Source organism: Balaenoptera borealis (genome assembly GCF_965194805.1).
Source record: "Balaenoptera borealis genome assembly, chromosome: 3".
Taxonomy (NCBI): domain Eukaryota; kingdom Metazoa; phylum Chordata; class Mammalia; order Artiodactyla; family Balaenopteridae; genus Balaenoptera; species Balaenoptera borealis.
In genome coordinates this window covers 92,679,879-92,705,401 of record NC_138866.1, presented here as the reverse complement: position 1 = coordinate 92,705,401, position 25,523 = coordinate 92,679,879, and the positions used below count along the sequence as shown (strand labels likewise).

At 39.5% G+C, this 25,523-nt stretch overlaps 1 protein-coding gene across 2 annotated transcripts in view; it reads left to right on the top strand.

The window, feature by feature from the left end:
- The window catches only part of ATP8B4 (ATPase phospholipid transporting 8B4 (putative)), a 324,241-nt gene that overhangs the window by 22,006 nt on the left and 276,712 nt on the right, over positions 1-25,523 (top strand). The gene's annotated exons all lie outside the window — the stretch shown is intronic.

Below are 25,523 nucleotides of genomic sequence, written 5' to 3'. Positions count from 1 at the left end.
TCATTTATTTAGTCATTCACTTATTAATTTATTCATTTAGCATTTATTTAAAGTGCACTAGGTGAACACTACTTTACAGTGAAGCAGATAGGGCACATATTATTCTTCTCATTTTCAGGTCAGTGAATTGAGATCCAGAGAGGTTAACCAGTGTGCTGAAGGTCAGACACAGCAAGTCACTTATGGAGCAGTAACTCAAGTTTTCTGATTCCTATAGGCACTGGTCTGTAAAGTGTTGTGGGTTGAATGGTGTTCCTGCCACAAACCCTCAGTTCTGTAATCATTTCCCCCTGCCCACTGCATGAATGCTGCTTAAAATGGTGTCTTCTATTACCTTATGGCATATGATTATTTCCTTCTCCCTGCAAATCTTTCAACTTTGGCTTTCTCCTTGCTCAATTACATTCCCAATTTTCTATCTCATATTCTTTTTTTTAAAATTCATATTTTTTATTGAAGTATAGTTGATTTACAGTGTTTCAGGTGTACAGCAAAGTGATTCAGTTATATATGTGTGTGTGTGTGTGTGTGTGTGTATATATATATATATATATATATATATATATATATATATATATATATTCTTTTTTAGATTCTTTTCCATTATAGGTTATTATCTAGCTCATATTCTTGAGATAACAAATCTGGTAGCCCAAACAAATCACCCATATGCATGATTGTGTAGAATTCTTAAAGCAAATATCCATAGGCTGCTGTCCAGCCTATAGATTACTGCAACTGAATAAGGTGCACAGTCTTGGTCCAATCAGCTATGTGTATTCGTGGAGATGCATGGAGGTGGGAAGACGGAGGGGGTGGAGTCTCCCAGTTCAAAACATGGTCACCGTACAAGGTACTCAGTTGTGGAGACTTGGCAGTTTTCCGCTAAAGGGACTATGGGCATGGTAAAACACATGAATTGGCTTGTCTTATCTTTCTCTTCTGTTTGTTTCAGATTATCATGTCTCCACTGAGTTCTCTCTGGCTACTATACACAGCAGTCATGGATAACTAGTTTCTATTCACTAATAAATTATAATTTATAATTGCCATACTTATGTGGCAAGATTATTTGTGTAGCTCCAAGTCTGATATCATAGTCCTTCTGTCTAAAGAACGTCTCCTAACATTTCTTGAACTGTAGATCTCCTGGCAATAGATTCTTTCAGCTTCTGTTTTTCTGAAAAAGTCTTTATTTAACCTTCATTTTTGAATGGTATTTTCACTGGGTAAAGAATTCTGGTATGAATAGATTTATTCTTTTGGTACTTTCAAGATGTCACTCTGCCGTCTTCTGGTTTGCATAGCTTCTAACTGCTGGGTTTCTTTTTTTTCCTGATAATTTTTAAAAATTATTTTTATTTTAAAATAGCACATGAGCATGGTTGAAAACTAAGAACAATAAAAGTCAGAGTGGAAAACCATGCAAAGTAAATGCTCCTCCCTTCCGAACCCCAGTCCCTCAGGTTCTTCTGGAGGCAATCGCTGTTAGCAGTGACTTGGTGACATATGTAAATTTTGTTCAGAATCTTCAAAGATGAAAGAATGTACCTTCTATTCAAGAGAGTAGTCCATAATGAATTTAAGTTACATCAATTAGTAGGAATGACTGAAAGAGTAGAAATTACCATGAATGGCAAGTAGAAGAGTATGGATTTTCTTTGAAAGATTTTTGAACAGAAAGCTGTTAGACCTGATCACAGAAATGTGTTGGGAATATTGCAGGGAGGAGATAGAAGTAGACTGTTGAGGTGAGTCCAAGGCAGTTTATTGAAGCCTCTGCACTTGCTTGGAATTTTCTGTTAAGACATAGGCACAAAACTTATGTTAATAATTAAGCTTCCAATTATGAACACTAACTTTATGCCAGACCCTGTGTTGAGTGCTTATGTATCTTTTAGTGTAGTCTTCCCAATGCCCCTCCAGAGTATACATCGTTATCTCTGGTTGATAGACAGGAAAACTGAAAACAACTGCTCAATGACATATTCAGGATGGAATTAAGGTTTGTCTTCCTCCAAAGACTACGCAAGTGAACTCCTGCATGAATACGCCTTCGTAGTTGCAAGGCATGCTTCCATCCTCCCTTTTTCTTACTGTCCAGTGATCTGTGCCTACAATTCTTGCTCCCCAGAGATAGCTGTCAAGATCTACAATCCATACAATTGGGTATCAAGTAGGAAGGACCATGACTGCTTTATTTCTTATCTTTGTTTCTTCGTATATCATTTATTTTTTTCTGGCTATCTTCAAGATTTTCGCTTTATCTTTGGTTTTCAGCAGTTAGACTAGGTGTGTGTGTGTGTGTGTGTGTGTGTGTGTGTGTGGTGTTTAATTTGTCTTGTCCAGGGGTCTATGAAATTCTGATCTATAGTTTGATGTCTTTCATAATTTTGGAAAATTTTTGGTCATTATCTCTTAAATATTTCTTCTGCCAATTATTCTCTCTCTTTCCCCTCTATGGCTCCAAATATTCATATATTGGGCCATTTGACATTTTTGAACAGTTTTTGGATGCACAGTTTTTATTCACTTTCTTTTTTTGAATTTTTGAATTGTATTTATTTTTTTATACAACAGGTTCTTATTAGTCATCAATATTATACACATCAGTGTATACATGTCAATCCCAATTGCCCAATTCATCACGCCACCCCCTCACCACCCCCCCGCCACTTTCCCCCCTTGGTGTCCATACGTTTGTTCTCTACATCTTTGTCGCTATTTCTGCTCTGAAACCAGTTCATCTATACCATTTTTCTAGGTTCCACATATATGCGTTAATATACGATATTTGTCTTTCTCTTTCTGACTTACTTCACTCTGTATGACAGTCTCTAGATCCACCCACGTCTCAACAAATGACTCAATTTCGTTCCTTTTTATGGCTGAGTGATATTCCATTGTATATATGTACCACATCTTCTTTATCCATTCGGCTGTCGATGGGCATTTAGGTTGCTTCCATGACCTGGCTATTGTAAATAGTGCTGCAGTGAACATTGGGATGCATGTGTCTTTCTGAATTATGGTTTTCTTTGCATATATGCCCAGTAGTGGGATTGCTGGGCCATATAGTAATTCTATTTTTAGTTTTTTAAGGAACCTCCATACTGTTCTCCATAGTGGCTGTATCAATTTACATTCCCACCAACAGTGCAAGAGGGTTCCCTTTTCTCCACACCCTCTCCAGCATTTGTTGTTTGTAGATTTTCTGATGATGCCCATTCTAACTGCTGTGAGGTGATACCTTATTGTAGTTTTGATTTGCATTTCTCTAATAATTAGTGATGTTGAGCAGCTTTTCTTGTGCTTCTTGGCCATCTGTATGTCTTCTTTAGAGAAATGTCTATTTAGGTCTTCAGCCCATTTTTTGATTGGATTGTTTGTTTTTTTAATATTGAGCTGCATGAGCTGTTTATATATTTTGGAGATTAATCCTTTGTCCGTTGTTTCACTTGCAAATATTTTCTCCCATTCTGAGGGTTGTTTTTTCGTCTTGTTTGTAGTTTCCTGTGCTTTGCAAAAGCTTTGAAGTTTCATTAGGTCCCATTTGTTTATTTTTGTTTTTATTTCCATTACTCTAGGCCGTGGATCAAAAAAGATCTTGCAGTGATTTATGTCAAAGAATATTCTTCCTATGTTTTCCTCTAAGAGTTTTACAGTGTCCCGTCTTACATTTAGGTCTCTAATCCATTTTTAGTTTATTTTTGTGTATGGTGTTGGGGAGTGTTCTAATTTTATTCTTTTACATGTAGCTGTCCAGTTTTCTCAGCAGCACTTATTGAAGAGGCCGTCTTTTCTCCATTGTATATCCTTGCTTCTTTTGTCATAGATTAGTTGACCATAGGTGCGTTGGTTTATCTCTGGGCTTTCTATCCTGTTCCATTGATCTATATTTCTGTTTTTGTGCCAGTACCATATTGTCTTGTTTACTGTAGCTTTGTAGTATAGTCTGAAGTCAGGGAGTCTGATTCCTCCAGCTCTGTTTTTTCCCCTCAAGACTGCTTTGGCTATTCAGGGTCTTTTGCGTCTCCATACAAATTTTAAGATTTTTTGCTCTAGTTCTGTAAAAAATGCCATTGGTAATTTGATAGGGATTGCATTGAATCTGTAGATTGCTTTGGGTAGTATAGTCATTTTCACAATATTGATTCTTCCAATCTAAGAACATGGTATATCTCTCCATCTGTTTGTATCATCTTTAATTTCTTTCATCAGTGTCTTATAGTTTTCTGCATACAGGTCTTTTGTCTCCCTAGGTAGGTTTATTCCTAGGTATTTTATTCTTTTTGTTGCAATGGTAAATGGGAGTGTTTCCATAATTTCCCTTTCAGATTTTCATTATTAGTGTATAGGAATGCAAGAGATTTCTGTGCATTAATTTTGTATCCTGCAACTTTACCAAATTCATTGATTAGCTCTAGTAGTTTTCTGGTGGCATCTTTAGGATTCTCTATGTATAGTATCATGTCATCTGCAAACAGTGACAGTTTTACTTCTTCTTTTCCAATTTGTATTCCTTTTATTTCTTTTTCTTCTCTGATTGCCATGGCTAGGACTTCCAAAACTATGTTGAATAATAGTGGTGCGAGTGGACATCATTTTCTTGTTCCTGCTCATAGAGGAAACGCTTTCAGTTCTTCACCATTGAGAATGATGTTTGCTGTGGGTTTGTCACATATGGCCTTTATTATGTTGAAGTAGGTTCCCTCTATGCCCACTTTCTGGAGAATTTTTATCATAAATGGGTGTTGAATTTTGTCAGAAGCTTTTTCTGCAACTATTGAGATTATCATATGGTTTTTATCCTTCAGTTTTTTTATGGTGTATCACATTGACTGATTTGAGTATATTGAAGAATCCTTGCATCCCTGGTATAAATCCCACTTGATCATGGTGTATGATCCTTTTAATGTGTTGTTGGATTCTGTTTGCTAGTATTTTGTTGAGGATTTTTGCATCTATATTCATGAGTGATACTGCTCTGTAATTTTCTTTTTTTGTAGTGTCTTTGTCTGGTTTTGGTATCAGGGTGATGGTGGCCTCATAGAATGAGTTTGGGAGTGTTCCTTCCTCTGAAATTTTTTGGAAGAGTTTGAGAAGGATGGGTTTTAGCTCTTCTCTAAATGTTTGATAGAATTCACCTGTGAAGCCATCTGGTCCTGGACTTTTGTTTGTTGGAAGATTTTTAATCACAGTTTCAATTTCCTTACTTGTGATTGGTCTGTTCATATTTTCTATTTCTTCCTGGTTCAATCTTGGAAGGTTATACCTTTGTAAGAATTTGTCCATTTCTTCCAGGTTGTCCATTTTATTGGCATCGAGTTGCTTGTAGTAGTCTCTTAGGATGCTTTGTATTTCTGTGGTGTCTGTTGTAACTTCTCCTTTTTCATTTCTAATTTTATTGATTTGAGTCCTCGCCCTCTTTTTCTTGATGAGTCTGGCTAATGGTTTATCAATTTTCTTTATCTTCTCAAAGTACCAGCTTTCAGTTTTATTGATCTTTGCTATTGTTTTCTTTGTTTCTATTTCATTTATTTCTGCTCTGATCTTTCTGATTTCTTTCCTTCTGCTAACTTTGGGTTTTGTTCGTTCTTCTTTCTCTCGTTCCTTTAGGTGTAAGGTTAGATTGTTTATTTGAGATTTTTCTTGTTTCTTGAGCTAGGCTTGTATTGGTATAAACTTCCCTCTTAGAACTGCTTTTGCTGCATCCCATAGGTTTTGGATTGTCGTGTTTTCGTTGTCATTTGTCTCTAGGTATTTTTTAATTTCCTTTTTGATTTCTTCAGTGATCTCTTCTTAATAGTGTATTGTTTAGCCTCCATTTGTGTTTTTTTATGATTTTTTCCCTGTAATTGATTTCTAATCTCATAGGGTTGTGGTCAGAAAAGATGCTTGATATGATTTCAATTTTCTTAAATTTACTGAGGCTTGATTTGTGACCCAAGATGTGATCTATCCTGGAGAATGTTCCATGTGCACTTGAGAAGAAAGTGTAATCTGCTGTTTGGGGATGGAATGTCCTATAAATATCAATTAAATCTATCTGGTCTATTGTGTCATATAAAGCTTCTGTTTCTTTATTAATATTCTGTTTGGATGATCTGTCCATTGCTGTAAGTGAGGTGTTAAAGTCCCCCACTATTGTGTTACTGTCTATTTCCTGTTTTATAGCTGTTAGCAGGTGCCTTACGTATTGAGGTGCTCCTATGTTGGGTGCATATATATTTATAATTGTTATATCTTCTTGTTGGATTGATCCCTTGATCATTATGTAGTGTCCTTCCTTGTCTCTTGTAACATTCTTTATTTTAAAGTCTATTTTACCTGATATGAGTATTGCTACTCCAGCTTTCTTTTGATTTTCACTTGCATGGAATATCTTTTTCCATCCCATCACTTTCAGTCTGTATATGTCCCTAGGTCTGTAGTGGGTCTCTTGTAAACAGCATATAAATGGGTCTTGTTTTTGTATCCATTCAGTGAGCCTGTGTCTTTTGGTTGGAGCATTTAATCCATTCACTTTTAAGGTAATTATTGATATGTATGTTCCTATGACCATTTTCTTAATTGTTATATGTTTGTTTTTGTAGGTTCTTTTCTTGTGTTTCCCTCTTAGAGAAGTTCCTTTAGCGTTTGTTGTAGAGCTGGTTTGGTGGTGCTGAATTTTCTTAGCTTTTGCTTGTCTGTAAAGCTTTTGATTTCTCCATCGAATCTAAATGAGATCCTTGCTGGGTAGAGTAATCTTGGATGTAGCTTCTTCCCTTTCATCACTTTAAATATATCATGCCACTCCCTTCTGGCTTGTAGAGTTTCTGCTGAGAAATCAACTGTTAACCTTATGGGAGTTCCCTTGTATGTTATTTGTCATTTTTCCCTGTTGCTTTCAATAATTTTTCTTTGTGTTTAGTTTTTGTCAATTTGATTACCATGTGTCTTGGTGTGTTTCTCCTTGGGTTTATCCTGCCTGGGACTCTCTCTGCTTCCTGGACTTGGGTGTCTATTTCCTTTCCCATGTTACGGAAGTTTTCGTCTCTAATCTGTTCAAATATTTTCTCGTGTCCCTACTCTCTCTCTTCTCCTTCTGGAACCCCTATAATGTGAATGTTGTTGCGTTTAATGTTGTCCCAGAGGTCTCTTAGGCTGTCTTCATTTCTTTTCATTCTTTTTTCTTTAGTCTGTTCCGCAGCAGTGAATTCCACCATTCTGTCTTCCAGGTCACTTATCCGTTCTTCTGCCTCAGTTATTCTGCTATTGATTCCTTCTAGTGTATTTTTCATTTCATTTATTGTCTTGTTCATCTCTGTTTGTTTGTTCTTTAGTTCTTTTAAGTCTTTACTAAACTTTTCTTGTATCTTCTCGATCTGTGCCTCCATTCTGTTTCTAAGATCTTAGATCATCTTTACTGTCATTACTCTGAATTCTTTTTCAGGTAGATTGCCTATCTCCCCTTCATTTAGTTGTTCTTGTAGGTTTTTATCTTGCTCCTTCGTCTGCAGCATATTACTTTGTCATCTGACTTTGTCAGACTTACTCTGTTTGTGATTTCCTTTCTGCAGGCTGCAGGACCATAGTTCCTCTTGCTTCTGGTGTCTGCCCCCTGGTGGATGAGGTTGGTCCAGAGGCTTGTGCCATTACCCCCTTGATAGGGGGTTTGATTGGTGTTGTGTTCATAAGAGCCTGCCCTGGATATTGAGTGGGGCCTCCCCTTTTCTCTGTGGTTGTCACTGCCCTGTCAGCTGCAGGGTCTGCTCCCTAGCTGTTGGAGTAGAGGTCCCCAGATCTGTTTCTTAGCTGTGTTTCTGATCTGTGGTGTGAGGTAGGCTGGATTGGAGCGCTCACACTGGGAAAGCAGCCACTGAGCATTTCTCCACTGGAGCTGTTCACCCATGATTGTGCCCCATTGTGTCCCCTTTCACCCATTGTGTGGGTTCACAAAATATACTGTTGCTGGAACTGCTTTCAGTCCTGCCTTAACTGTGGGTACACTGGCAAATGGCCCTGGTGACTCTCAGGCATTGTTTTCACCCAGCCAGTGGCACAGGTCCACTGAAGTTAGGTCCCAGGACTGCAGTCGTTGTGCACCTGAACTCACTGTGGGAGCTATGTAGGCAGCTTGAACTCTGGTCTGGCCCTACCCCCATGTGTACGTGCCCACAGAGCCCACAGCTACTAAAGCCAGACCTGTGAAAGGGGGTTTGAGTGGTGTTGTGGTGACCAGAGCCTGCATTGGATATTGAGTGGGACCTGAAATTCTGTTCAAAGAACCTATACTGAAACAAATCTTTATGTGAATATAAGTTTCCTAAGACAGAAATCAATGTACAGATTTTTCCTTGAGTTTTAATTTTGTTGCTTTAAAAAGGGCACAAGTTAAATTATATTCCAGAATTTTTCAGTTAGTCTTATTTGCAACACCTACTATAAAATCGTATGTGGCTGAGATCGTCAATCTTGCAGAATAGCAGTCTCCGTAATACTTCATGTCATATTCAAATGAATGTTTTCAGCTCTTGTAAACCTTTTTAAATTTTTTTAGATTTCTACAAAGTTTGCTTTTCAATATGTAGTTCTATTTTACTGATACGTTGATAAAACTAAATGTAAACCAATACTCTCCTCCAACTACATACTACGTTTCCTTTCCATTTCCTTAGACAATTTAAACCAGCAGTCTTCCTTCTTCTTTCTCTTCCCTCTCATGCAGTCTTTCTTGGACGTTAGCATTCTTATTGATGCTCTAGTGCACTTATCAATCTCCTCACAATTTTTAATAACACTTCTTGACTCTTGTTCTCTCTTTTCACTTTCTTCTATAGCTTGACAATAGCCTGGATCTGATCACCTCTTGGGACTTCTATCTAAAGTCCTGGAACTTAGTGTTCCTGAACACATTCTGATGACATTGCATCAAGCCTATATTATCATATCTATTAGCATGCTTTTTAAAAAAACTTTTTATTTTATATTTGAGTATAGTTGATTAACAATGTTGTGTTAGTTTTAGGTATACAGCAAAGTGATTCAGTTATATATATACATGTATCTATTCTTTTTCAAATTCTTTTCCCATTTAGGTTGTTACATAATATTGAGCAGAGTTCCCTGTGCTATCCAGTAGGTCCTTGTTGGTTATCCAATTCAAATATAGCAGTGTGTACATGTCAATCCCAAACTCCCTAACTACCACTTCCCCCAGGAAATCATATATGTGGAAACTAAAAAGAAATGATACAAATGAACTTACTTACAAAACGGAAAGACTCACAGACTTAGAGAACAAACTTATGGTTACCATATATACTTTTTTTTTTTTAACATCTTTATTGGAGTATAATTGCTTTACAATGGTGTGTTAGTTTCTGCTTTGTAACAAAGTGAATCAGTTATACATATACATATGTTCCCATACCTCTTCCCTCTTGCGTCTCCCTCCCTCCCACCCTCCCTATCCCACCCCTCTAGGTGGTCACAAAGCACCGAGCTGATCTCCCTGTGCTATGTGGCTGCTTCCCACTAGCTATGTATTTTACGTTTGGTAGTGTATATATGTACCATATATACTTCTAATTTTTCACTTTTTAGAATTGTTTTTTATTTACTTACACAAAATATTTAAAATTTCCCTTTATGTGGTTCTGCCAAATCACTTTTGGCTGAATAGAAATATTGTCCTGTTGGCACAAGGCCCCAGATTTCGAGGATGTTCCAAATGACTGACCAAACATTTTGTACTCTGAGTGCACCTGAGGGCACCTATCAGGCAGAGAAGGCAAAAAGAAAAGAATGGCTGGTGAGGGAAAGTAGGGAGGAAAATTCGCCTTGGGAAAGCATTTAATAAAATTTCCACTAGATGGCAGTAACACTCCAGGAATAATGTTTCTAAGGTCCCAGAAAGGGATAAACCTACTAGGAAGGAACTGTGGAGCACGCCTAGTACTGTCTCCTGCCCAGCACAGAAATCTTTTAAATGGATATACTTTTCAGATCATACCAATTTAACTTAAAAAAAAAAAATCTCATTCTCAATCCTGTTCAGCTTTCAGTAATCTAATATTATACACCCCCCACCCCCAAAAAAAAGAGAGAGAGAGAGAGACTATGCCCCTGAATCAATCTGTATGTTATCTCAAATCAGACAAGATGCTATGGAGGGCAAATATTAAAAAAAGTTAAGATTCAGTAGAATGTATTTTATACCTAAAGTTAATTAAAATTTCTTTACTAAAAGTGTCTTAACCCCTTTATTCTTAGTTCAATTTTTGTTTGATCTTGATTTTAAAAACAAGTAAAAAAAAATAGACAAAATTGAAAAGTAAACTAAATTGCAAGATTCATTCTAACTCAGATTAGGAACTGGCAAATATTTTCAGGAATTATAGAGGTAGTACCGTACCCCTGAGTAATTCAGCAAAATCTTGCAAAGAGTACTATTTAGTATCAGTTATGGTCTTTTGTGATTCTGTTGGGCTAGAGGAACTAAGTATCTTCCATTTTCAGGCTCATCCCAGCAGTCAGACAAATGTAGAGTTAGTCTTACTGCCAAAAGCCACTTATTTGAAAGCTTGGGAGCAGGCCTGGAAACTCCATGCCAGGTGCCAAGCTGCTGGACCCCCTACTCTTCATCCTGTTCTTTCACTGCGTTCTACTTGCTAGCTGGCTACTGAGGTTCATACGTGGATTCATGATGGCCCTGACAGGGCTGATGCATGAGGGACCCTAATTCGAGGAAGTGGCAGTACAATCCCCAGAAGTGACCCAGCAAGGCCAAGCACAATATTACATGAATATAGTGTAATATGATATGGAACCAACTGTTCCCATAAGTATAGAGGAGAGGAGTGATCGCATCCCCTGGGACCAGTCAGAGGGGCTTCCAGGAGTAGGTGAGCTTTGAAAAAGGTGCTGGAAGAAATAGTAGATATGAATTGTGGGTTGGGGAAAGGTAGGCACTGTGGATAGGAGGAAAGGTGTAAAAAGTATAGATAATTGCAAATCACGCCATCTATATCACAGCATTCTTTCATGCTAAAATGAAGAAAAACATGACTTAAATGCAAATACAAAAATCTATCATGTTCACTAGAATTATTTGATAAGGTCTTTCACTTTTCCCCTCTGTTGCGTTTCTACCACCAACCTTATAGTGTAGGCTTTCCTACTAGCTTTATATGCGATTAATCCATTACCTTTACTATATGTTTGTGTCTACCAGCAATCAAGGGGCATGTCCTGGGCCCCTTGTTGCAAAAACCTGAGCACCAGATGTACAAACTAGGGCACCAGATGCATATAAAAGCTCCTGTCCCAGAGGTACTGATTCTCTGGAACACGGCTGGGGGAGAGCAAGAAGACAGTGCCTGCCTCCAAAGTCTCTGGAAGGGATGGCCGTCAGCCCTCAGGTGTATGTTTAATTAGAAGCTGGCCTCTCAGGCTGCATTTATCATGATAAGGTAATAGGCCACTTTCACAGGAAGACTGAGCTCTGGGTCTGTTTCCTCTTGTTGTGCCCTGGGGGTGGTAGCTGTTTAAGAACTCGTCATTTATTCATTCATTCATTCATTCATTCATTCATTCATTTATTTATTTATTTATTTATTTATGGCTGTGTTGGGTCTTCGTTTCTGTGCGAGGGCTTTCTCTACTTGCGGCGAGCGGGGGCCACTCTTCATCGCGGTGCGCGGGCCTCTCACTATCGTGACCTCTCTTGTTGCGGAGCACAGGTTCCAGACGCGCAGGCTCAGTAATTGTGGCTCACGGGCTCAGTTGCTCCGCGGCATGTGGGATCTTCCCAGACCAGGACTCGAACCCGTGTCCCCTGCATTGGCAGGCAGATTCTCAACCACTGCGCCACCAGGGAAGCCCTAAGAACTCTTCTTTTCTTGGTTACAGACCTGTGGCACCCATAGGTGTAAGCCAGTTGGCCACCCTCTGGTGTCCCCTGGTAGCAGCCACAAAAACTGGGGTGCCAGACAAGAATATGAGCTCCTTTCTGGGAGAAACCGGGGAATTGGGCGAAGGCAGAGGGAGAGTGCAAAGAGGGTGTCCACTGGCCTCTAGTTGTGCCCCTAGGCCAAAGCTCCTGGACAAGCAAATAGGCCTCCTTCACGGGAAGACTGGGGTGGGTTTCAGTCTGCTGTCTGTGCAGTGCCCTGGGGGTGGTAGGCTGCCGAGAACAGTCTCTCCCATGGTTCCAGTCCCATGAGACCCAGGATCGAAAGCCCCCTACCCTCCAGAGCCAGGTGATCAAGTGGAATTCCCTGGCGGCAGCCACAAAAACTGGGCCATCAGACGCGTGTCAAAGCTCCCCTGCAAGAGATACTGGTGCTCTGGAGCGCGGAGCAGGGAGTGTGAAGACGGCGCCCACCTGCTGCAATGAGGCAGAGAGAGAGCGTCCAGATGGTGCCTGTTGGGAAAGGAAAGAAAACAACAACAACAAAAAGATGGTGCTCACTGGCTAGAGTGAGGCAGAGGTAGAGCATCAGGGTGATGCCCACAGGCCAGCAGGCTCTCAGCTGTGCTAAATTAGATGCCTGCCCCTCAGGCCGATGCTTTAGTATTAGCAAGTGAGCCTCATGCACACGAGGTCTGGGCGCCTCCTGACTGGGGCCTCCAGGGGGGGTCCGAGCCCACGGGGCCTTTAAGAGCTGCTTCTCGTCGTTTCCCCTGCAGCCTTGTGGGATTCCGTGACCTCGCTTGGTTTTCAAAGCTAGATATTTTTGGGCTCGGCTCTCGGGCGCAAATCTTAAAAGCTGGGGTGCCTGATAGGGGTCTCAAACCCTCACTCTTCAGGGGGAGCCTGGGGTCTGAGTTCCCTCCTGATGGTGGGCTGCTGCACCAGGGGTGGGATTTGTGGCAGGATTGCGTCCCAGGCCCTCCTACCCACTTCCGTGTGGGCCTTCCCTACTTTGCCTGATGTGTAGGAGTTGTTAGGCGGTTTTTAGTTTTTATTTTATTTTTTTTTTGTTTGTTTGTTTTTGAGAGATAGTTGTTTCAGGTATAGCTACAGAATCAGTGTGTCTCCTGGGAGGGGGTGAGCCCAGCATCCTCCTACATTGCCATCTTGTCACCATCAGCTCTTTACTATTGAAATTCCCGCCTGGCTTGTCTCTCTGATGGGAATCCAGAACCATGGACCAGGATCGTGAAGGGAAGACCTGGGAGAGTCTGGAACCTTTATCTCTCCCCCGACGTTTGTTGCCTTTCCCCACCCCCTTCCTTTGTAGCAGTCCTCAGTTAACATCCCTTGAAAGGGAAGCAGCCTGTGTGCTTATTATCTACAGGGACGGCAAAGCAGGAAGAGGAAGAGGAGATGGCTGCTTTTGCTGCAGTTGGTTTTCAGGGAAGGGCAGAACCCCAAGGGCTGGGGCAGAGGGAGGCAGCTTTTGGGAAAAGGGAAAATAAAATGAGAGGAGGAGGGCCCAGGGAGCAGGTGTGAGCCAAAAGCGTCCAGGGACTCACAGATACTGGGGAGGAGATTTCTGGCCCACAGTTCCTTCCATGGTGGAGTTCTAGAAGAAGCTGGTGGCTTTTTGCTCTTTTGAGGACAGTCTAATTGTCTGCGAGAGATCAGTCCTTTTGTAAAACATTCTCAGTTAATACATCCCAAAGCTGTCTGCACATTAGACTTGCCTTAAGAACTTTATTTTTATTTTACTTTTCCCAGAAAGGGAACATGGGAGTTAATTTATCTTAGAACTTGCATGTCTGAAAGGTCTTTGATCTCTCTTACACATGGTGGGCCATTTGGCTGGACATAGACTTCTTTTTTTTTATTGAGATATAGTTGATTTACAATATTAGTTTCAGGTGTACAACATAGCAATTCAAACATTTTATAGGTTATACTCCATTTAAAGTTATAAAATATTGGCTATGTTCCCTGTGTTGTACAATATATACTTGGATATTATTTCTTTTATACATAGTAGTTTGTTCCTCTTAATTCCCTACCCCTATCTTTCCCCTCCCTCCACCCCTCTCCCCACTGGTAATCACCAATTTTTTCTCTATATCTGTGAGTCTGTTACTTTTTGTAAGATTCATTAGTTTGTTGTATTTTTTAGATTCCACTTATATGTGATATCATACAGTATTTGTTTTCTCTGACTTATTTCACTAAGCATAATACCGTCTAAGTCCATCTATGTTGTTGCAAATGGCAAAATTTCATTCTTTTTTGTGGTTGAGTAGTATTCCACTGTATGTATGTGTGGGTATGTGTATAGATATATAAAATCTCACATCTTCTTTATCCATTCATCTGTTGATGGACATGTAGGTTGCTTCCATATCTTGGCTATTGTGAATAGAGCTACTATGAACATAGGGGTGCATGTATCTTTTTGAATTAGTGTTTTCATTGTTTTCAGATATATACCCAGGAGTGGAATTGCTGGGTCATAAGATAGCTCTATTTTTAGTGTTTTGAGGAATATCCATACTATTTTCCACGGTGGCTGCACCAATTTACATTCCTACCAACAGTGTATGAGGGTTCCTTTTCTCCACATCCTTACCAACACTTGTTAATTGTGTTCTTGTTGATGATAGCCATTCTGAGAGGTGTAAGGTGATATCTTATTGTGGTTTTAATTTGTATTTCTCTGATGATTAACGATGTTGAGTATCTTTTCAGGTGCCTGTTAGCCATCTGTATATCTTCTTTGGAGAAATGTCTATTCAGGTCTTCTGCCCATTTTTTTTTTTTTTTGATATTGAGTGGTATGAGCTGTTTATGTATTTTACATATTAACTCCTTATCACTCATATCATTTGCAAATATCTTCTCCCATTCAGTAGGTTGTCTTCAGTTTTGTCATGTTTTCCTTTGCTGTGCAAAAGCTTTTAAATATAATGAGGTCCCATATGTTTATTTTTCTTTTGTTTCCTTTGCTTTAGGAGACCAGATCTAAAAAATATTGCTATGGTTTATGTCAGAGTGTTCTGCCTATGTTTTCCTCTAGGAATTTTATGGTTTCAGGTCTTACATTTAGGTCTTTAATCCATTTTGAGTTTATTTTTGTATATAAACTTCTGTATTCTCTAACAAGAGAATGTTCTAATTTCATTCCTTTACATGTAGCTGTCCAGGTTCCCCAGCACCACTTATTGAAGAAACTGTCTTTTCTTCATTGTATAGTCTTGCCTCTTTTGTCATAGATTAATTGACCATAAGCGTGTGGCTTTATTTCTGGGCTTTCTATCCTGTTGCCTTGATCTATGTGTCTGTTTTTGTGCCTGTACCATACTGTTTTGATTACTGTAGCTTTGTAGTGTAGTCGGAAGTCAGGGAGCATAATTCCTTCAGCTCTGTTCTTTGTTCTCAAAATTGTTTTGTCTATTTGGGGTCTTTTATGGTTCCATACAAATTTTAGAATTATTTATTCTAGTTCTGTGAAAAATGCCATTGGTAACTTGATAGGGATTGCACTGAATCTGCAGATTGCCTTGCGTAGTATGGTCATTTTAACAATATTTGTTCTTCCAATCCATCAACACAGTATATCCTTCCATTTGTGTTATCTTCCATTTCTTTCATAAGTGTCTTATAGTTTTCTGAGCATAGGTCTTTTACCTCCTTAGGTATGTTTATTCCTAGGTATTTTATTCTTTTTGATGTGATGGTAACTGAAATTGTTTTCTTAATTTCTCTTTCTGGTAGTCTGTTGTTAGTGTATAGAAATGCAACAGATTTCTATATATGAATTTTGCATCCTGCAACTTTACCAAATTCGTCAATGAACGCTAGTAGTTTTTTATTTTTTTTAACATCTTTATTGGAGTATGATTGTTTTACAATGGTGTGTTAGTTTCTGCGTTATAACAAAGTTAATCAGTTATACATATATATATATGCCCATATCTCTTTCCTCTTGCGTCTCCCTCCCTCCCACCCTCCCTATCCCACCCGTCTAGGTGGTCACAAAGCACCAAGCTGATGTCGCTGTGCTATGCGGCTGCTTCCCACTAGCTATCTATTTTACATTTGGTAGTGTACATATGTCCATGCCACTCTCTCACTTTGTCCCAGCTTACCCTTCCCCCTCCCCATATCCTCAAGTCCATTCTCTAGTAGGCCTGCATCTTTATTCCCGTCTTGCCCCTACGTTCTTCATGACCTTTTTTTATTTTTCCTTAGATTCCATATATATGTGTTAGCATATGGTATTTGTTTTTCTCTTTCTGACTTTCTTCACTCTGTATGACAGACTCTAGGTCCATCCACTACACTACACTACACTGCAAATAACTCAATTTCATTTCTTTTTAAGGCTGAGTAATATTCCATTGTATACATGTGCCACATCTTCTTTATCCATTCATCTGTCGATGGACACTTAGGTTGCTTCCATGTCCTGACTATTGTAAATAGAGCCGCAGTGAACATTGCGGTACAGGACTCTTTTTGAGTTATGGTTTTCTCAGGGTATATGCCCAGTAGTGGGATTGCTGGGTCGTATGGTAATTCTATTTTTAGTTTTTTAAGGAACCTCCATACTGTTCTCCATAGTGGCCGTATCAATTTACATGCCCACCAACAGTGAAAGAGGGTTCCCTTTTCTCCACACCCTCTCCAGCATTTATTGTTTGTAGATTTTTTGATGATGGCCATTCTGACCAGTGTGAGATGATATCTCATTGTAGTTTTGATTTGCATTTCTCTAATGATTAATGATGTTGAGCATTCTTTCATGTGTTTGATAGCAATCTGTATATCTTCTTTGGAGAAATGTCTATTTAGGTCTTCTGCCCATTTTTGGATTGGGTTGTTTGTTTTTTTGATATTGAGCTGCTTGAGCTACTTGTATATTTTGGAGATTAATCCTTTGTCAGTTGCTTCATTTGCAAATATTTTCTCCCATTCTGAGGGTTGTCTTTTCGTCTTGTTTATGGTTTCCTTTGCTGTGCAAAAGCTTTGAAGTTTCATTAGGTCCCATTTGTTTATTTTTGTTTTTATTTCCATTTCTCTAGGAGGTGGGTCAAAAAGGATCTTGCTGTGATTTATGTCATGGAGTGTTCTGCCTATGTTTTCCTCTAAGAGTTTAATAGTGTCTGGCCTTACATTTAGGTCTCCAATCCATTTTGAGTTTATTTTTGTGTAAGGTGTTAGGGAGTGTTCTAATTTCATTCTTTTACATGTAGCTGTCCAGTTTTACCAGCACCACTTATTGAAGAGGGTGTCTTTTGTCCACTGTATGTTCTTGCTTCCTTTATCAAAGATAAGGTGACCATACGTGTGTGGGTTTATCTCTGGGCTTTCTATCCTGTTCCATTGATCTATATTTCTGTTTTTGTGCCAGTACCATACTGTCTTGATTACTGTAGCTTTGTAGTATAGTCTGAAGTCAGGGTGCCTGATTCCTCCAGCTCCATTTTTCGTTCTCAAGATTGCTTTGGCTATTCGGGGTCTTTTATGTTTCCACACAAATTGTGAGATTTTTTTTGTTCTAGTTCTGTGAAAAATGCCAGTGGTAGTTTGATAGGGATTGCATTGAATCTGTAGATTGCTTTGGGTAGTAGAGTCATTTTCACAATGTTGATTCTTCCAATCCAAGAACATGGTATATCTCTCCATCTATTTGTATCATCTTTAATTTCTTTCATCAGTGTCTTATAATTTTCTGCATACAGGTCTTTTGTCTCCTTAGGTAGGTTTATTCCTATATATTTTATTCTTTTTGTTGCAATGGTAAATGGGAGTGTTTTCTTAATTTCACTTTCAGATTTTTCATCATTAGTGTATAGGAAGAGATACACTAATGATGCAAGAGATTTAATTAATGCAAGAGATTTCTGTGCATTAATTTTGTATCCTGCTACTTAACCAAATTCATTGATTAGGTCTAGTAGTTTTCTGGTAGCATCTTTAGGATTCTCTGTGTATAGTATCATGTCATCTGCAAACAGTGACAGCTTTACTTCTTCTTTCCTGATTTGGATTCCTTTTATTTCTTTGTCTTCTCTGATTGCTGTAGCTAAAACTTCCAAAACTATGTTGAATAATAGTGGTGAGAGTGGGCAACCTTGTCTTGTTCCTGATCTTAGTGGAAATGGTTTCAGTTTTTCACCATTGAGGATGATGTTGGCTGTGGGTTTGTCATATATGGCCTCTATTATGTTGAGGTAAGTTCCCTCTATGGCTACTTTCTGGAGGGTTTTTTTAATCATAAATGGGTGTTCAATTTTGTCAAAAGCTTTCTCTGCATCTATTGAGATGATCATATGGTTTTTCTCCTTCAATTTGTTAATATGGTGTATCACATTGATTGATTTGCGTATATTGAAGAATCCTTGCATTCCTGGGATAAACCCCACTTGATCATGGTGTATGATCCTTTTAATGTGCTGTTGGATCCTGTTTGCTAGTATTTTGCTGAGGATGTTTACATCTATGTTCATCAGTGATATTGGCCTGTAGTGTTCTTTCTTTGTGACATCTTTGTCTGGTTTTGCTATCAGAGTGATGGTGGCCTCGTAGAAGGAGTTTGGGAGTGTTCCTCCCTCTGCTATATTGTGGAAGAGTTTGAGAAGGATAGGTGTTAGCTCTTCTCTAAATGTTTGATAGAATTCGCCTGTGAAGCCATCTGGTCCAGGGCTTTTGTTTATTGCAAGATTTTTAATCACAGTTTCAATTTCAGTGCTTGTGATTGGTCTGTTCATATTTTCTATTTCTTCCTGGTTCAGTCTTGGAAGGTTGTGCATTCCTAAGAATTCGTCCATTTTTCCAGGTTGTCCATTTTATTGGCATATAGTTGCTTGTAGTAATCTCTCATGATCCTTTATATTTCTGCAGTGTCAGTTGTTACTTCTGCTTTTTTCATTTCTAATTCTATTGATTTGAGTCTTCTCCCTTTTTTTCTTGATGAGTCTGGCTAATGGTTTATCAATTTTGTTTATCTTCTCAAAGAACCAGCTTTTAGTTTTATTGATCTTTGCTATCATTTCCTTCTTTTCTTTTTCATTTATTTCTGATCTGATCTTTATGATTTCTTTCCTTCTGCTAACTTTGGGGTTCTTTTGTTCTTCTTTCTCTAATTGATTTAGGTGTAAGGTTAGGTTGTTTATTTGAGATGTTTCTTGTTTCTTAAGGTAGGATTGTATAGCTATAAACTTCCCTCTTGGAACTGCTTTTGTTGCATTCCATAGGTTTTGGGTCGTCGTGTTTTCATTGTCATTTGTTTCTAGGTATTTTTTGATCTCCTCTTTGTTTTCTTCAGTGATCTCTTGGTTATTAAGTAGTGTATTGTTTAGCCTCCATGTGTTTGTATTTTTTACAGATTTTTTCCTGTAATTGATATCTAGTCATAGCATTGTGGTTAGAAAAGATACTTGATACGATTTCAATTTTCTTAAATTTACCAAGGCTTGATTTGTGACCCAAGATATGAACTATCCTGGAGAATGTTCCATGAGCACGTGAGAAGAAAGTGTATTCTGTTGTTTTTGGATGGAATGTCATATAAATATCAATTAAGCCCATCTTGTTTAATGTATCATTTATAGCTTGTGTTTCCTTATTTATTTTCATTTTGGATGATCTGTCCATTGGTGCAAGTGGGGTGTTAAAGTCCCCTACTATGATTGTGTTACTGTCGATTTCCCCTTTAATGGCTGTTAGTATTTGCCTTATGTATTGAGGTGCTCCTATGTTGGGTGAATATATATTTACAATTGTTATATCTTCTTGGTTTACAATTGTTATATCTTCTTGGATTGATCCCTTGGTCATTATGTAGTGTCCTTCCTTGTCTCTTGTAACATTCTTTATTTTCAAGTCTATTTTTTTCTGATATGAGTATTGCTACTCCAGTTTTCTTTTGATTTCCATTTGCATATAATATCTTTTTCCATCCCCTCACTTTCAGTCTGTATGTGTCCCTAGGTCTGAAGTGGGTCTCTTGTAGACAGCATATTTATGGGTCTTGTTTTTGTATCCATTCAGCAAGCCTGTGTCTTTTGGTTGGAGCATTTAATCCATTCACGTTTAAGGTAATTATTGATATGTATGTTCCTATGACCATTTTCTTAATTGTTTTGGGTTTGTTTTTGTAGGTCCTTTGCTTCTCTTGTGTTTCCCACTTAGAGAAGTTCCTTTAGCATTTGTTGTAGAGCTGGTTTGGTGGTGCTGAATTCTCTTAGCTTTTGCTTGTCTGTAAAGTTTTGATTTCTCCATCAAATCTGAATGAGATCCTTGCCGGGTAGAGTAATCTTGGTTGTAGGTTCTTCCCTTTCATCACTTTAGTATATCATGCCACCCCCTTTTGGCTTGTAGAGTTTCTGCTGAGACATCAGCTGTGAACCTTATGGGAGTTCCCTTGTATGTTATTTGTCATTTTTCCCTTGGTGTTTTCAATAATTTTTCTTTGTCTTTAATTTTTGCCAGTTTGATTACTATGTGTCTTGGCGTGTTTCTCCTTGGGTTTATCCTGTATGGGACTCTGCACTACCTGGACTTGGGTGGCTATTTCCTTTCCCATGTTAGGGAAGTTTTCGACTATAATCTCTGCAAATATTTTCTCGGGTCCTTTCTCTCTCTCTTCTCCTTCTGGGACCCCTATAATGCAAATGTTGTTGCATTTAATGTTGTCCCAGAGGTCTCTTAGGCTGTCTTCATTTTTTTTCATTCTTTTTTCTTTCTTCTGTTCCACAGCAGTGAAATCCACTATTCTGTCTTCCAGGTCACTTATCCATTCTTCTGCCTCAGTAATTCTGCTATTGATTCCTTATAGTGTAGTTTTCATTTCAGTTATTGTATTGTTCATCTCTGTTTGTTTGTTCTTTAATTCTTGTAGTTTTTTTGTCAAACATTTCTTGCATCTTCTCGATCTTTGCCTCCATTCTTTTTCCGAGGTCCTGGATCATCTTCACTATCATTATTCTGAATTCTTTTTCTGGAAGGTTGCCTATCTCCACTACATTTAGTTGTTTTTCTGGGATTTTATCTTGTTCCTTCATCTGGTACATAGCCCTCTGCCTTTTCATCTTGTGTATCTGTCTGTGAATGTTGTTTTTGTTTCACAGGCTACAGGACTGTAGTTCTTCTTGATTCTGCTGTCTGCCCTCTGATGGATGAGGCTAACTAAGTGGCTTGTGCAGGTTTCCTGATGAGAGGGGCTGGTGGTGGATAGAGGTTACTGTTGCTCTGGTGGGCAGAGCTCAGTAAAACTTTAATCCGCTTTACTGCTGTTGGGTTGGGCTGCGTTCCCTCCCTGTTGGTTGTTTGGCCTGAGGCAACGCAACACTGGAGTCTACCTGGGCTCGTTGGTGGGGCTAATGGCAGACTATGGGAGGGCTCACGCCAAGGAGTACTTCCCAGAACTTCTGCTGCCAGTGTCCTTTTCCCCACGGTGAGCCACAGCCACCACCCGCCTCTGCAGGAGACCCTCCAACACTAGCAGGTAGGTCTGGTTCAGTCTCCCCTGGGGTCACTGCTCCTTCCCCTGGGTCCCGATGTGCACACTACTTTGTGTATGCCCTCCAAGAGTGGAGTCTCTGTTTCCCCCAGTCCTGTTGAAGTCCTGCAATCAAATCCCACTAGCCTTCAAAGTCTGATTCTCTAGGAATTCCTCCTCCCGTTGGCGGAACCCCATGTTGGGAAGCCTGACGTGGGGCTCAGAACCTTCACTCCAGTGGGTGGACTTCTGTGATATAAGTGTTCTCCAGTCTGTGAGTCACCCACCCAGCAGTTATGGGGTTTTATTTTACTGTGATTGTGCCCCTCCTACCATTTCATTGTGGCTTCTCCTTTGTTTTTGGATGTGGGTTATCTTTTTTGGTGAGTTCCAGTGTCTCCTTGTTGCTGATTGTCCAGCAGCTAGTTGTGATTCTGGTGTTCTCACAAGAGGGAGTGAGAGCACATCCTTCTACTCCACCATCTTGGTTCAGACCCGATAACAGTATTTTTGAAGACTTATATTCCAGGCACTGTGTTGTCAGCTTTATATGTTTTATCTTATTTAATCTGTAGAGAGTACTGTGGACAAAAAAATGTTGCCTGCCATTCCAGTAAACAATGAAAGCTGCCCCCATCAAGCCATCACCCACTGCAGCTGCCCTGATGGTGTGCCCTGCACGGAATTCTAAATATATCCTGGCGCGCCCTCCTGGCCTGTAAAATCTCCACTGATTAAATTGTGGGAGTCCCTTGTATGCAACTAGTTGGTTTTCCCTTGCTGTTTTAAGATTCTTTTTCTATCTTTAATTTTTGGCATTTAATTACAGTTTGTCTTGTTGTGGTTCTCATTGGGTTGATCTTGTTTGGGACTCTGTCTTCCTGAATCTTGATGTCTGTTTCCTTTTCCAGATTAAGGAATTTTCAGCTATTATTTCTTCTAGTAAATTCTCTGCCCCTCTCTCTCTTCTCTTTTTGGGACTCCTGTCTTTCAATTTTTAGTATGCTTGATGTTATCTTAGAGGTCTCTTGAACTGTCCTCATTTTAAAAAATGCTTTTTCCTTTTTTTTTTTTCTGTTCAGCTCATGTGATTTCCACTACTCTGTCTTCCAGTTCACTGAGTCGTTCCTCTGTATCATCTAATTTACTGTTGATTTCTTCTAGTGTATTTTTTATTTTACTTATTGTATTCTTCAGTCTTTTGGTTCTTCTTTATATTTTCTAACTCTTTGTTAAACTTCTCACTATGTTCATCCATTCTTCTCCTGAGTTCACTGAGCATCTTTATAATCATTACCTTGAACTCTTTATTATATAGATTGCTTATCTCCACTTCAGTTAGTGTTTTCTGAGGTTTTATATTGTTCTTTTATCCCCTAATTTTGCCTAACTCTCTGTGTTTCTTTGTATGTGTTAGGTAGGTTGTTTACATTTCATGATCTTGGAGAAGTAGCCTTATGTAGGAGACATCTTATGGGACTCAGTAGCACATTCTCCTCTTGTCACCAGAGCTATATGCTCTAGGGGAGTGTCTCTTATGTGAGCTTCATGGACACTACGGTTGTTGTGGGACTGACTACTGTGGGTATGTTTTTAGACCTAGCTGGCCCCCTTCGTGTTTGGTTGAGGGGTCTTGCCTTTTGCTGAGGCCATTGGCTACTGGTAGGCAGAGTTACATCATAGAGTGCCTGGATGTAGGGGCTGGGGTATTTTTGGGCTGGTGGCAGCCTAATGGGTGGGGCTGGATCCCTGTTCAGCTGGCTACTTGGTCTAAGGAGTCCTGGGACTGATGCTGACCTGTTGTTGGGTGGGTAAGACCCTGATGCTAATAGACTAGATTGGGGAGTCCAAAATGGTGCTTGTCAGCCCCAGTGTCCTTGTGGTAGAATAGCTGCCAAAAATGGCTGCTGCCAGCCTCTGTGTTCACAGCAGGAGTCCTAGTTGCCTCTTGCCTCTCTGAGAAGCTCTACAAGATCAGCAAGTGGGACTGACCCAATCTCCCTTCAAACTACTGCCTCTGTACTGGGTCTTAGAGTGTGTGAGATTTTGCATTCACCTTTTAGAAGCAGAATGTCTGTTTCCTACAACCCTCTGGCTATCTCATACACAATTCTTGCTAGCCTGCAAAGCCAGTACTTGGGGTTCATCTTCGCAGTGTAGGACCCTCATGCCCCAGCTTGGGAACCTGATATGGGTCTCAGAGCCTTCACTCTTTGGGAAGAACTTCTTCCCTCTGTCTTCCCATTTGTGGGTTGCCCACCTGAGGGTATGAGTCTTGACTATATGTCTCCACCCCTCCTATCCATCTCACTGTATGTACTTATTTAAAATATTTTCTGGTAGTCTTCAGGTCATTCTAATCCATAGTCACTCTGTAAATAGTTGTCATTTTGGTGTACTTATGGGAGGAGGTAAGTTCAGGGTCTTCCTACTCTGCCCTCTTGGCTATAACCCTCCCATCTTGGCTACTCCCTCTTACATTTACACTATTTTAACTGTATATTATTTTGCTTCACTTGTGAATTTTAAAAATATTTTATGTACATATCTGTGAATAAAATATGTTCCCAAGTAGGCTGTGTTTTAAATGCTCTTATTGAGACTTTTATTGGAGTTTCAGACAGTTTAGTATATTATGGTGGATGATTCAATGTAACTTTCTTTACATTGACAACTCATATCACAGTAGTTTTCTCCACACTGCCTCAGGTCTTGAATTTGGAGTTACTTTGAGGTTCTATTTGCTTGGAGTCTCTCTTCAGGTCTCCACACTGAGAACTGGAGCTCTAATGGTATTAAAAGAGGCTCAATAAGGAGGACCCAGGGCCTGGTAGATAAATACAGCCTATGAGGGGATGAGGCCCACACCTGGGGAAAGATGCAGCTGTTGGAAGAGGGGAGACTGGAGCTTGCAGGGGCGTGGAAACCAGCATGATTCAGAGGCCTAAGGATGCTCAGGGACTGGACTTCAGTCCCTGGAGGTGGGGGATTGCCTGGTAAGAGCGACTTAGAACCCCAGACTTCAAGGGGTGTGTTCCAGGCAGAGACTTACACAAAAGGCTAGGTGTGGGAGAGAAAGTTACCCAGCTTCTGGGGTACCTGGAGGTTAAGGGGTTGGACTGAATGTCCCAACCCTCTAATTAGATGGTAGGCTCTATTGGCAACAAGCCCCCATCCTTAGATGCTCTCCAAAAGTCACCTCATTAACATAACAAAAGACAAGCCACCTCAATTGCTTTCATCACTTAGGAAATTCCAAGGGTTTTAGGAGGTCTGTGCCAGTAACAGAGATGAAGACCACGTTTATATTTGTTATTATAAGTCACAATATCCCAGGAACAAAATTTATTAAACACCAACAATATGGTAGGCATTGCACTAGGTACTGGGGATAAAGCTGTGAATGAGACAGACACAGTCTCTGTTCTTAGGGAGTTTAGAGTCTTAAGGAGAAGATAGATAGCATTAAACCGAAAATTACAAGTAATTAGGTAAATTACTAGAGTATAAGGAAGTAGATGCTGCAGAAATATATGAGCCTTGAACCTTAGTTTCAGTAAGATGAAGATGTGCGGGATCAGAAAGGACTACATTGGTCCTGGGATCTTGTGGGTAGGGGCTGAGTTGAAGGATCTGTGGGTAGAGGAAGCTGGGCCTAGACAGTGGAAGTTTGGCTTTAAGGTCCTAGGCACTTCCTCTCAGAACCCCCATGGGATAATCTCTCTCTACTGTTTGTGTTGTCTTCTATGCAAGAAGCTACATATTTGTGCTTGTCCAAGTTTAACTTCTATCTGCCCATCAGGTAGAAAATATCACACCGCGCAGGTGAACTCTAAGACTCAAGATAAAATGTGATTTCTAACAAAAATACTTTATTTAGAACATAGTGGTTAAATGAAGTTACTTCCCCTAATATGTGTAGTCTAGGGTAATCTGAATTTTCTCAAGTTCAAATTTGAGGTTTTGTAGAAGGATGGTAGACAGTGAGGACTACCTAATGTTTGCACTGTTATGTGCACTCTGATATATCATAGTCACTCAAAGTAGTGTTGACTAATCTATAGAATGGATACATTTAATTACCTTATTTATTCACACAGTTTTCTCCATACCAGCAATTGAGTC